At 45.9% G+C, this 11250-nt stretch overlaps 1 pseudogene; it reads right to left on the bottom strand.

Annotated features, from left to right (window-relative positions):
* Nucleotides 1–7242: 7242 nt before the first annotated feature.
* On the bottom strand, nucleotides 7243–7824 carry LOC148002437 (large ribosomal subunit protein eL19 pseudogene; annotated as a pseudogene).
* Between the last annotated feature and the right edge of the window lie 3426 nt (nucleotides 7825–11250).

The following is an 11250-nucleotide window of genomic DNA, read 5'->3' as shown; positions in this document are numbered from 1 at the left end:
GCCGTTGGATGTAGCGTATAGATATTCGGGATAGAGAATTGACCCTGGTGGAATTTTTTTCTCTGATGAAAATGAAGTGTCCGTCCTTATCTTTTTTTTATTAATTTTGTGTGAATTAGATATTGTAATATATCCTCCAGGATGTTTCTACAGACCATTTTCTTGGAAAATTGTTTTCCAGCCTTTTATTCTGAGATACTATCTGTCTTTTCACTGAGCTGTGTTTCCTTAATGTAACAAAATTCTAGTTCTTCTTTTTGTATGCAGTCTGTTAGTCTATGTCTTTTTTATTGGAGAATTTTGCTTTGATGCTAAGAGATATTAAGGAATAGTTATTGTGGTTTTCTGTTATTATTTTTTGGTAGAGGTGGAATTATGTTTGTGTGACTCTCTTCTTTAGGGTTTGTTGAAAGAGGATTAGTTTCTTTCTTCTTATGGGGTGTAGTTTCCCTCCTTGTGTTGGAGTTTCCCATCTATTATCTTTCATAGGGCAGGATTTGGGAAAACATTCTATGTAAATTTAGTTTATCATAAAATATCTTGGTTACTCCACCTGCGTTGATTGAAAGTTTTGCATGGTATAGTATCCTGGGCTGGCATTTATTTTCTCTTAGAGTTTTATAAAATCCACTCTGGATCTGACTTTCATAGTCTCTGGTGAGAAGTCTGGTGTAATTCCTATAGGTATGCCTATATATGATACCTGACTTTTTGGATTACTGATTTTAATATTCTTTCTTTGTTTCTGCATTTGGTGTTTTGACCCTTATGTGAAGGGAGAAATTTCTTTTTTGTGCAATCTATTTGGAGAAATGTATGATACTTTTATTATTATAGGCATTTCTCCCTTTAGGTTAGGGAAGTTTTCTCCTATAATTTGAAAAGTGTCTGGGGTTTATCTTTGACTTAGGAGTATATTTTAGTCCTTTAGATCTCTCTCTCTCTCTCTCTCTCTCTCTCTCTCTCTCTCTCTATCTCTCTCTCTCTCTCTCTCTATGTGTGTGTGTGTGTGTGTGTGTGTGTGTGTGTGTGTTCATGTGTTGGGTCATAGCAGGAAACAGGGTGGATAGCTGGATTTCAAGAATCTCTGAAATTTGAGTATTTTCCTGAGCTTCTGGGTAGAGATATGGCTGTGTGGGTCTGTTTGGTATCTGATCTTTTAAATAGAGAAGGGCTTACATTGGGAGGGCCCATCACAAGCAAAATGGACAAATACCACGTGGCTTCCCTCATTTTGGGGGCCCTAAAATTCTTTAAAGATTCATTGTGCTCATAGGAAATGGGAGAAGTAGGTCTGGTGCTGGAAGGGGGTTGAATAGACCTTGCTGGATGCAGAGGAAGAGGTGCTGCTCCTCTGTTAGCCAGCAGACTGGCCAGGACAGCATCAAGTGAACAGGCAAACCATGTTGTCATCACTTGGGGGAACCATGTTGAATTAGGATGAAAAGCATCCCTCCTGTCCCAAGCCAGATTCCCCAGGGCCTCTGGGCCATCTCAGACACTGACTAACAAAGGCATCAATATCAGAGCTGAAAGATCCACATCTGAAACTAGTCACATTCCTCAGTTTCCCCTCTGGAAGTAACAGATCAATTACCGTCAGAACCAGCTTAGGCACAGCCTAAGTTCCAGCTGCCTTTTCCAGCGCCACCACCAGCCTTGTTAGTGAAGGTGATCTGGCACTGATGAGTGGGCTGCATTCTTGGGTTATGGTTATTCTAATACAATCAGTGTAGGAAACATCTGTTGCCAGACATAGCACCGTAGGCATGGCCATGCCTGGTTGGTTTCTCTTAATATCGTTCATGAATCACAGGCTTAAGTGGATGGAGGGGTGAAAAGGGTTTGTGGCTGTGGGAACACTTCACTACTGGGGACTTGTCAGGACTTGGTCTACCCTGGACTTTCTCCAGGATCCTCCCGTTATGCCCTTTCCAATTAAGGTGTTAAATCAGAGGGAGAATGGGTCCAGGTGGTGTCCTGGAGACCGAGGCTCTGACATCACGGAAACATCGTGTGATCAGACTGAATTAGCACACACTCGATGTCTCATGCTCTTCTTCAAGCCAGTGGCCTCTGCACTGAGCCCCATGATTATTGATTAGTGAGTGAATGTAAGACGGAAAGGGAGTGGGGCTGCAGTATTGCCCTGTACATGGCAGCCGGATGTCTTCCTGTTGGCAAAGCCCACATCGGAATGACTGCGGCTCGAGACAGAGTGCCCAGGGCTGAGAATTTAATTTATGATCCTTGAATTCCTAACGTAATGAGCCATCTCTCAGCCCCTGGTGTTTTGTCTGATGAGTCTGCAAGTTGATTATTTAATGTGTAAGGAATGGGAACCATTAGGAATGGGAAAAAGAGAGTGTTTGCCTCCTCTGCCCACCCTCTCTGCTCCCAGGGAGGTTGTGGCAATGGCAGGGTGCCCTCATCTTCTCAGTGAATTGGACTTCGTGGATGTTCTCAGGACCTTGGAGAGGGCCAGAGAAGCTGCTTCGTTCTGCAGGATGTTTCTGACTCTTGAAGGTTCTGGATGAATTCCAGGTGAATGGATACCTTTACCTCACTGAGCGGGAAATCAAGAGGCTCGATTAATGCACCAGCATCTGGGGTCTGTGGGACCCGTGGGGAGGTCTCTGTCCTTTGTCAGCAGTGGTGGGGACACTGGATACTGCAGTCAGAGCCTGAGCAGTTCCTGTCCCACTCAGAGACCTCCATTCAGGTAATCCTGGATCCCCTACTACACCACAGGGGGAAATCAGTGAGTTTATTACACAGAAAAGGTGACTGTCACTGTTTCTGATTTGAACATGGGCATGTAGAGAGAGTTTTATACACAATTCTGTGGCTTTTCAGGCACCATTGATCAAAAGATATAATTTACAGCAAGGTTGAAGGACAAAATGAATTTTAAAAATTAGGTAAAATATAGTGATTGAATAGACTTGTTTTATTTAAATTTTTTTTAGATTTCTTTTGTTATTTTTTATGTACCTGCACCTATGTTCGTGTGCTATATGCATAGGATCACCTTAGAGATCAGAAGAGGATGTCTGATCCATTCGAACTGGACTTATGGATGGTTGTGAGCTGCCACGTGGATGCTGGGAAAGGAACTCGGGACCTCGGCAAGAGCAGTCATTGCTCTATAGGACTGACTTTCTAGCCCGTGACTTGTTTCTCTTTGGTGATTTTCTTTTTGAAAATAAAGTTCCAAGATGGTTTTATGAGTTACATCGTTTGAGTCTAGGGATGAGATAGGATTAGTAACAGCGTGAAACCAGAGGCCATACACTTCCTGACCCGCAGTAAGGACAGTTTCAATTGTGTTTGTGTGTGCACACAGACGCATGCAGATGCATGCATATTGTTTGCAGATTCCCTTGGAGGCCAGAAGAGAAATTCAGGTTCCGGGGAGCTGTTTTACAGGCAGCTGTGAGGTGATTAAGTGGATCCTAAGAACAGAATTTGAGTTCCCTGCGAGTTTGGAACATGCTCTTAACTGGTGGGCTTTCTCTTCAGGCCCATGTGTTTCTCAGCCTCGACTGAGATATCTTTAGGAAAACGTGAACTATTTCTGCAGGCAGCCTTGGCTGGGTCGGTTGTGTTGATGTTTCTGATGCTCAGCCATCAGGAGAAAAAGGCTAGACCCCAGAAGATAGCTTCTCTCCATTTTAGCGTCACCGTTAACTCTCCAGTTCCTCTATCCTGTCTTGTTCGAACCACAAGCACAATGCTGCTTCCTCCAGGACTCTGGAGGTGTGTTCTCGTCAGTTGAGCAAGGACGTGAGGCTATGAATAAAGGTCAGCGTGACTCAGTGCCTTTTGCTCTACTACGTATGAAATGTTTTGGCTGGAATTAGGGCTGGGGCTGGTTCAGGTGTGTAAATTAGAGACAGCCTCAAAGTCTCTTGAGTTGAGCCTCTTTTATAACCTCAGAGGTTCTCTGGGGAGCACGTCACCAACCACACCACCTTTGCCCCTGAAAGGATGGATGAACACAGGCTTTGGGGCCGAGATACTTCTACAAGCTGTGAGACTGTGGAGTCAAACTGCTGTCGAGTCCTCAGCTTCCAAGCTTCTGTCACCTGCAGCTCTTCAGATTGACATCACAAACTGGAGGGGAAGAGAGCTGGGAGCTCATTACCATGGGTGTCTTGGAAAGTGTGGGGGCGGGTTTTGCATTAATTAAGCCTCATTTGAATAATGAGCACATGCTATTTATTTTCTTGGAGAGCTGCTCTGAGGGAAGCAGAGAGACTTCTCCTACAGGAAGCCTGGTGGCCCCTGGGCCTGCCGAACATCCCTTGGGGGAGGGAGGGGGAGGCAAGGGTGCTATTTTAAACTCTCTGTTATTGAAGGAAACACCCAAAACTGGAACATTGTGGGGCGGTTTGTAAGCTGTTTCTGTGAGAAAAGGCCAGGGGTCAGCCAACATCTTCTCCAGTCCTTTCAACGCTGCTCTCTGCCTTGCATAGGAGATGGTCTAAAATCTGCCCATCACATCTCCCCAAATCATGTGTCTTCTTCATCTGTTATGGGGCTGAGCAGAATGGTGGGGAACTTGGGATCATGTGGCCACCTTAGTGATCATGAGGTGGACTCCACAAGAAGAGAGGTGTTCTCACACCAAACACCCAGATCTGCCTGATCTTGACCTGGATGCTTGAAAAGGACGGCATCTCTGCACCAAAAAGGAATGATTCCTCTGTACATATGGATATTTAAATCTGATTGGGGCTCATGATCTAGTCTAGGTAAAACAAGCATCCTATGTGCATTTTCTCTGTGATTTTTTTTTTTTTTTTTTGCAATTGGCTGGGCAGAGTGACTTCATCTCTCATGTGGTACAGGAAGAAATGAGCCAGATTCCTCCAAGCTCTGTAATTAAATCACATACCTTCATGCCTTTGTCTGTACCCAGCAATCTTCCTTCTCAGAACTACTTGCCCATCAGTCTAGGACAGAGTTCAGACCCATAAAAAAAGTACAGAAGGCTCATGCCTGATTCTGTTGAGTGTGTGGTTCAAGAACTCACACATGCTGGCACTTACGAGGCTGCACACTGGAGCTTCACACACTTAACATTATGATATTGCAGAGGAGGGGAGGGGCTGTGCACACATGCTAATTTCATACTTCAGGGAGATAAAGGAATTCATGTTCTTGGGGTTTTAGAGCCACCCAGACCCAACGAATGTTCTTCACGCAAACATCATGAGTCTTTAAGCAAGACTTTAAAACAAGGGTGCAATTATCATATATGTGAAGAGACCATGTGGTGGTTTGTATGTGCACTGACCAGGAAATGGCACTATGAGGAGGTTGGCCTTCTTGGAGGAGGGGTCTCCCTCTGGGGGTGAGTTCTTGAAATCCTTCTCCCAGCCATGTGGGAGACAGTCTGCTCCTGGATTCTTTTAGATGAAGATGTAGAACTCTCAGCTCCTTCTCCAGCACCATGTCTGTCTGCACACTGCCATGCCCTCTGCCTTGATGATCATGGACTGACCCTCTAAACCTGTAAGCCAGCCCCGATTATATGTTGTCCTTGTTCATGGTGTCTCTTCTCAACAGTGGAAACCTAACTAAGACCCCAGACTGGATAGTTCATGGGATTGCTCAAATGTCCTTTGCACCATCACTCTATTATCTTCTGCAATGGCCCAACCCAATCTCTCTCCAGTCCAGGGTGCTCCTGCAGTCTTGGTTCTCACAGGACTCCCCTATACAAGGCACTTTCCCTCAGAGTCTCCTAGTGTCTACAATACCACCAGCCATGGCATCCTCTTCATTGATAGGGTGAAGTCTATTCCCGAGGACGGGGACCAAGTCTCCCATGTAGTTTTGTAGAGTATCAAAGCATCTCCAGAGACAGGGCACAGATTCTGGGGCTTAGAGAGACGGCTCAGCCATGAAGAACACTTGTTACTCATGCAGAGGACCCAGGTGCTATTCCCAGCATCCATATGATGGCTCACATTTGAAGTGTTAGCCAGTTTCAGGAGATCTAATGCCCTCTCTTGGCCACTTCAGACATCAGGCAGGCACGTGGTGCACACAGTTCCATGTAGCCAGAACATTCACACATCCGATAATATAAACACATCTGATTTTTAAAAGGTATGAACTTTGGATTATGGGCATGTGTGATGCTGATCCTGTATCCCAACAGCTCTCTTTTAAGGGGAGGAGGGACACCAGGAGTTTGGAACCCGGTGGCTGTAGGTTAGGGAGCACCTTATGGTCATGTCAGTATAATGCCTCCAGGTTTGGAAGTGTTCATCTCATGGCTCTGATGGTGCCCATGAGGCAGAGGTCTCAGCACTGAGCTTAAGAATAGTCAGCACTGGGGGAAGGTGGCAGGTGAATGACTATGTCTTTCTTCAAATACAATGAAAGAGGTTCTTTTCCCCGTGTTTTCTGTCATCATAGAGTTCTAAAAACCCCCGTGGTCCAGATGAACTTAATTTGAAAGTCATTACAATGGAGATGGGGGGGTGTGAGCTGACAGTTCATTAAGGAAATATTTGATGAGCCAAGAAAAAAGTGTCAGAGTTAACATTATAAACACGATTAATGAGCAGGGTGGCTGCAATAATTCATAAAAGAAAATAACAACACAACATGCAAGCCCTCGTCTCTGTTGGCCTGACAGGCATCTGACAGTGTGTCCTCATTTGTTTGTGTTAAATGTTTGAGGCTCTACGCTTGCCCACATTGCCAATGTTGTCTCTCATCTGAACTTGACAGGATAACTTTATGTTTTTGTGTAAACACATTCCTAATGCCTTAATCGCTTTAGCTGATTAAGGTTTAGTGTTTGCCAGCCAGTTAGGGATGAAGAGGCTTAATGTGTTTCTTCTTTAAAAACAACAACAAAAACAACAACAACAACAACAGCAGCAGCAGAAGCAACAACAAAACCTCAAAACAAACAAACAAAAAAACCAAGTTTGTATTTTTTTTTTAAAAACCACAACAACCTTATATTCACCAGAATAGTAAACTGGGATTTATGTTGTCTGGTGGGTACTTGTTCCTCTCTCTAGAGCGCTATTGTATTAGGGTTTCCAGAGAAACAGAAATGACAGAATGAATACACATTGTCTTAGTTAGATTTCCATAGCTGTGAACAGACACCATGGTCAAGGTAACTCTTTTTTATTTTAAGGCTTGTTTTATTTTAATGACTGATCATGTGAGGCCACAGTGAGGTCACTATGCACAGACATGAAGGGAGCTTTAATTCTTGGTCTCTTCCTCCTTGGACAGAGTCTTGATGATCTCCTCCTTCTTGGCCTGGAGGCGCTCCTCCCACGTGTTTTTGTGCTTCTTTGGTCTTAGACCTGGGAGCCTCAGCCGGTCATCCTGTAGCTTCTTGCAGTCTTCGTCTGCCTTCGGTTTGAGGATCTGCTCCATAAGAATCCATTGGTTTTTGGATACATTCCTTTGAACCTTCAGGTACAGGCTGTGATACATGTGGCAGTCCATCTTCTTAGATTCCCAGTATCTCCTGAGAAGCCGGTGCAGGATCCTCATCCTTCTCATACAGGTCACCCTCTCAGGCACCCAAGTGTTGGCAGTGCCCTTTCCCTTCCCTATGACCATATGCCTGCCCTTCAAGGTGTGTTTCTGTCAGCGAGTCTGAGGATGGACAGTTACAGGCTTCCAGATGATCAGGCCTTCTTCAATCAGCTTCCTGATCAGCTGACGGGATTTGGCATTGGCGATTTTATTGGTCTCATTGGGGTCCAACTGGAACTTCTTTTTACCTCAGTGGAGGACACTAGAGGCAAGATTCTTCTGTAGCATGAGCATGCTCATGGCTGCAGACACAGAAGCGAAGGTAACTCTTACAAAGGACAAGATTCCACTGCAGCTGGCTTACAGTTTCAGAGGTTCAGTATATTTTCATCATGGCAGGAATCATGGGAGCATCCAGGCAGACTTTGTGCTGGAGGAGCCCAAAGTTCTTGATGCACAGACAGCAGAAAGGGATTGTCTGTACCACTGAGCATAGTTTGAGTATATACAAATCTCAATGCAAAGCCACCACAGTAGCACACTTCTTCCAACAAAGTCACACCTACTCCAACATGGCCACACCTACTCAAACAAGGCCACACCCACTCCAACAAGGTCACACCTACTCCAACAAGGCCACACCCACTCCAACAAGGCCACACTTACTCCAACAAGGCCACACCCACTCCAACAAGGCCACACCCAATCCAACAATGCCACACCCAATACAACAAGGCCACACACACTCCAAAATGACCACAACCACTCCAAAAAGGAAACACCCACTCCAAAAAGGCCACACCCACTCCAACAAGGCCACACCCACTCCAACAGGGCCACACCTACTCCAACAAGGCCACACCTACTCCAACAAGGCCACACCCACTCCAAAAATGCCACACCTACTCCAACAAGGCCACACCCAATCCAACAAGGCCACACCTACTCCAAGAAGGCCACACCTACTCCAACAAGGCCACACCAACTCCAACAAGGCCACACCTACTCCAACAAGGTCACACCTACTCCAACAAGGTCACACCCAATCCAACAAGGTCACACCTATTCCAACAAGGTCACACCTATTCCAACAAGGCCACATCTACTCTAACAAGGTCACACATACTCCAACAAGGCCACACCTAATCCAACAAGGCCACACCTACTCCAACAAGGCCACACCTACACCAACAAGGCCACACCTACTCCAACAAGGCCACACCTACTCCAACAAGGCCACACCAACTCCAACAAGGCCACACCTACTTCAACAAGGCCACACCCACTCCAACAAGGCCACACCTACTCCAACAATGCCACACCCAATCCAACAAGGTCACACCAACTCCAACAAGGTCACACCTACTCCAACAAGGCCACACCTACTCCAACAAGGCCAAACCCAATACAACAATGTCACACCTACTCCAACAAGGTCATACCTACTCCAACAAGGCCACACCTACTCCAACAAGGCCACACCAACTCCAACAAGGCCACACCCAATCCAACAAGGCCACACCTTCTCCAACAAGCCTACACCTACTCCAACAAGGCCACACCTACTCCAACAAGGCCACACCTCCTAACAGTATCACTCCTCATGGGTCAAGCATTCAAACACATGAGTCTATGGTGGCCCACTCCTATTCACACCACCAAACACATCAAAAGGTAATTTGGCTTATAGGACACTGGATAATCTAACGATGGCTGTCCCTTACAAGGGTCCTGAGAACCCCATTGGCTGCTCAGTCTATGATGATTGATGCCTCAGCCATCTTAACCTGGTGCTGAAGGCACGTGAGTTTCCTGGAGGCGTTGGTCTTCAGTCTACAATGAGATATCAGAGAAGGTGGTTAGAATATTAGCAAAGGAATGCAGCAGCCACAGGAGAGATGAACTTGCCAGTGAGAGTGAAGGCAGACAGAAAAAAATCAAAGCCTCCTTCTTTCACATTCTTAAATCTGGGTTGCCAGCAGAAGGTCCCACCCACACTTAGGGCAAATCTTCCTGACTCAAATATCCTGATCAAGAAAATCCCTCACAAGAGTGCCCAGATGCATGCATTTTAATTGAATTCAGAGCCACTCAAGACAGCAACCAAGATTAGTGATCACGTCTGCCATTTCTCTCATACAATTTATTTTTCTTGTTTGCTTTATATTTTAGGCCTGAGATTAACCAAGCCGTGCCTCTCATATTGCTTAGCCTTGAAGCATTCAGCTGCATTCCGTTCTCACTAGAAATCAAGAAGCATATTGTATGTTCACCCCTCTCCTGGCTGATCCCTGCCTCACTCAGGAAAAAGCCAGCTTGCTGTCACTCCAGTCTCAGAGACTGGATGGCTGATAATGAGGCTTCAAGTCCAAGATCAGAGTTCTGGCAAATTTACTGAAGCCTGCTACCTGGCTTGTAGATGGTGCGTTCTGTCTATATTTTCCTGGGCTGAGAAGGTCCAGCAAGCTCTCTGGGGATTCTTTTTAAACATAAGTGCACCAATAACACAGAGGAGGAGTCCATCTTTTTGACTGAAGTCACACCCTCCAGAGTGCTGTTTCCCAATGATGTCATCTTTGGTGACATCTTCCTAGGGGTGGGGGAGGGGAGACATTTAGATCACAGCAACCTCTACCGATGGAGATGACTCTCCTCCAGCTTGCACCAGCATCATCAGACTTCTGTGTGGAGGCAGCACAGGCAACCTAAGTCCCAAGAATGTCCCTGTTATGTCTCCTTGGCCATAATGTCCCCTGTACCATGACCCTCACCCTGCAACAGCTGCCCTTGTGTGCACCAGAGCTCAGCTTCCCTGATGTCAGGCACCTGGGATCTACCTCTGTCTCCTTTTAAACCCATTTGTTAGCTAAAGGATATGGGTCGGCAGGTAAACTGCTTGCTGTACATGCATGGATACCTGAGCTTGGATCCCCAGAGCCAACTTACAAGTCTAAGGTGGTAGCATGCACTCTGACCCCAGAATCATGGAGACAGAGACCTGGGGACCTCTGAAGTTCACTGGCCACCCCATAGTCAATGTTTTACTTAGGGTTATACTGCTATGAACGGACACCATAACCAAGGTAACTCTTATAAAGCCAACATTTAATTGGGGTCGGCTTACAGGTTCAGAGGTTCAGTCCATTACCATCAAGGTGGGAACATGGCAGCATCCAGGCAGGCATAGTGCAGGAGGAGCTGAGAGTTCTACATCTTCATCTGAATGCTGCTAGGAGAATACTGGCTTTCAGGTATCTAGGATGAGGGTCTTAAAGCCCACACCCACAGTAACACACTCACTCCAACAAGGCCACATCCACTCCAACAGGGCCATGCCCTCTAAAGCTGCCACTCCCTGGGCTGAACATACACGCACACACACACACACACACACACACACACACACACACACGCAGGCACAACACACACACACGCAGGGACACAGGCACGCATGCACCCAAACCATCACAGGCATCAGTTCCCAAATACCAGTGAGAAAAACCTACCTCAAAAACCAAGACACACATTGGTAAGGTAGCTCAGCATTCAAGGGAACTTGCCACCAAGCCTGAGGATCTGAGTTCAATCCCCATCAGCTAAGGAAAATGCTCAAATGGCTTTCTTTCAGACTAGCAGGATTTTAAAAGGAGGTTATTTAATTACAGGCTACTCGTGAGAGGGACAGATAAGCCTAATAGAGCATTTTATTTAGTGGGGGAATGACAC

The sequence above is a fragment of the Rattus norvegicus genome, chromosome 11 (assembly GCF_021556685.1).
Source record: "Rattus norvegicus strain SHRSP/BbbUtx chromosome 11, alternate assembly SHRSP_T2T, whole genome shotgun sequence".
NCBI lineage: Eukaryota > Metazoa > Chordata > Mammalia > Rodentia > Muridae > Rattus > Rattus norvegicus.
The sequence above is the reverse complement of the archived record's forward strand: the minus strand, read 5'-3'. Positions and strand labels throughout refer to the sequence as shown.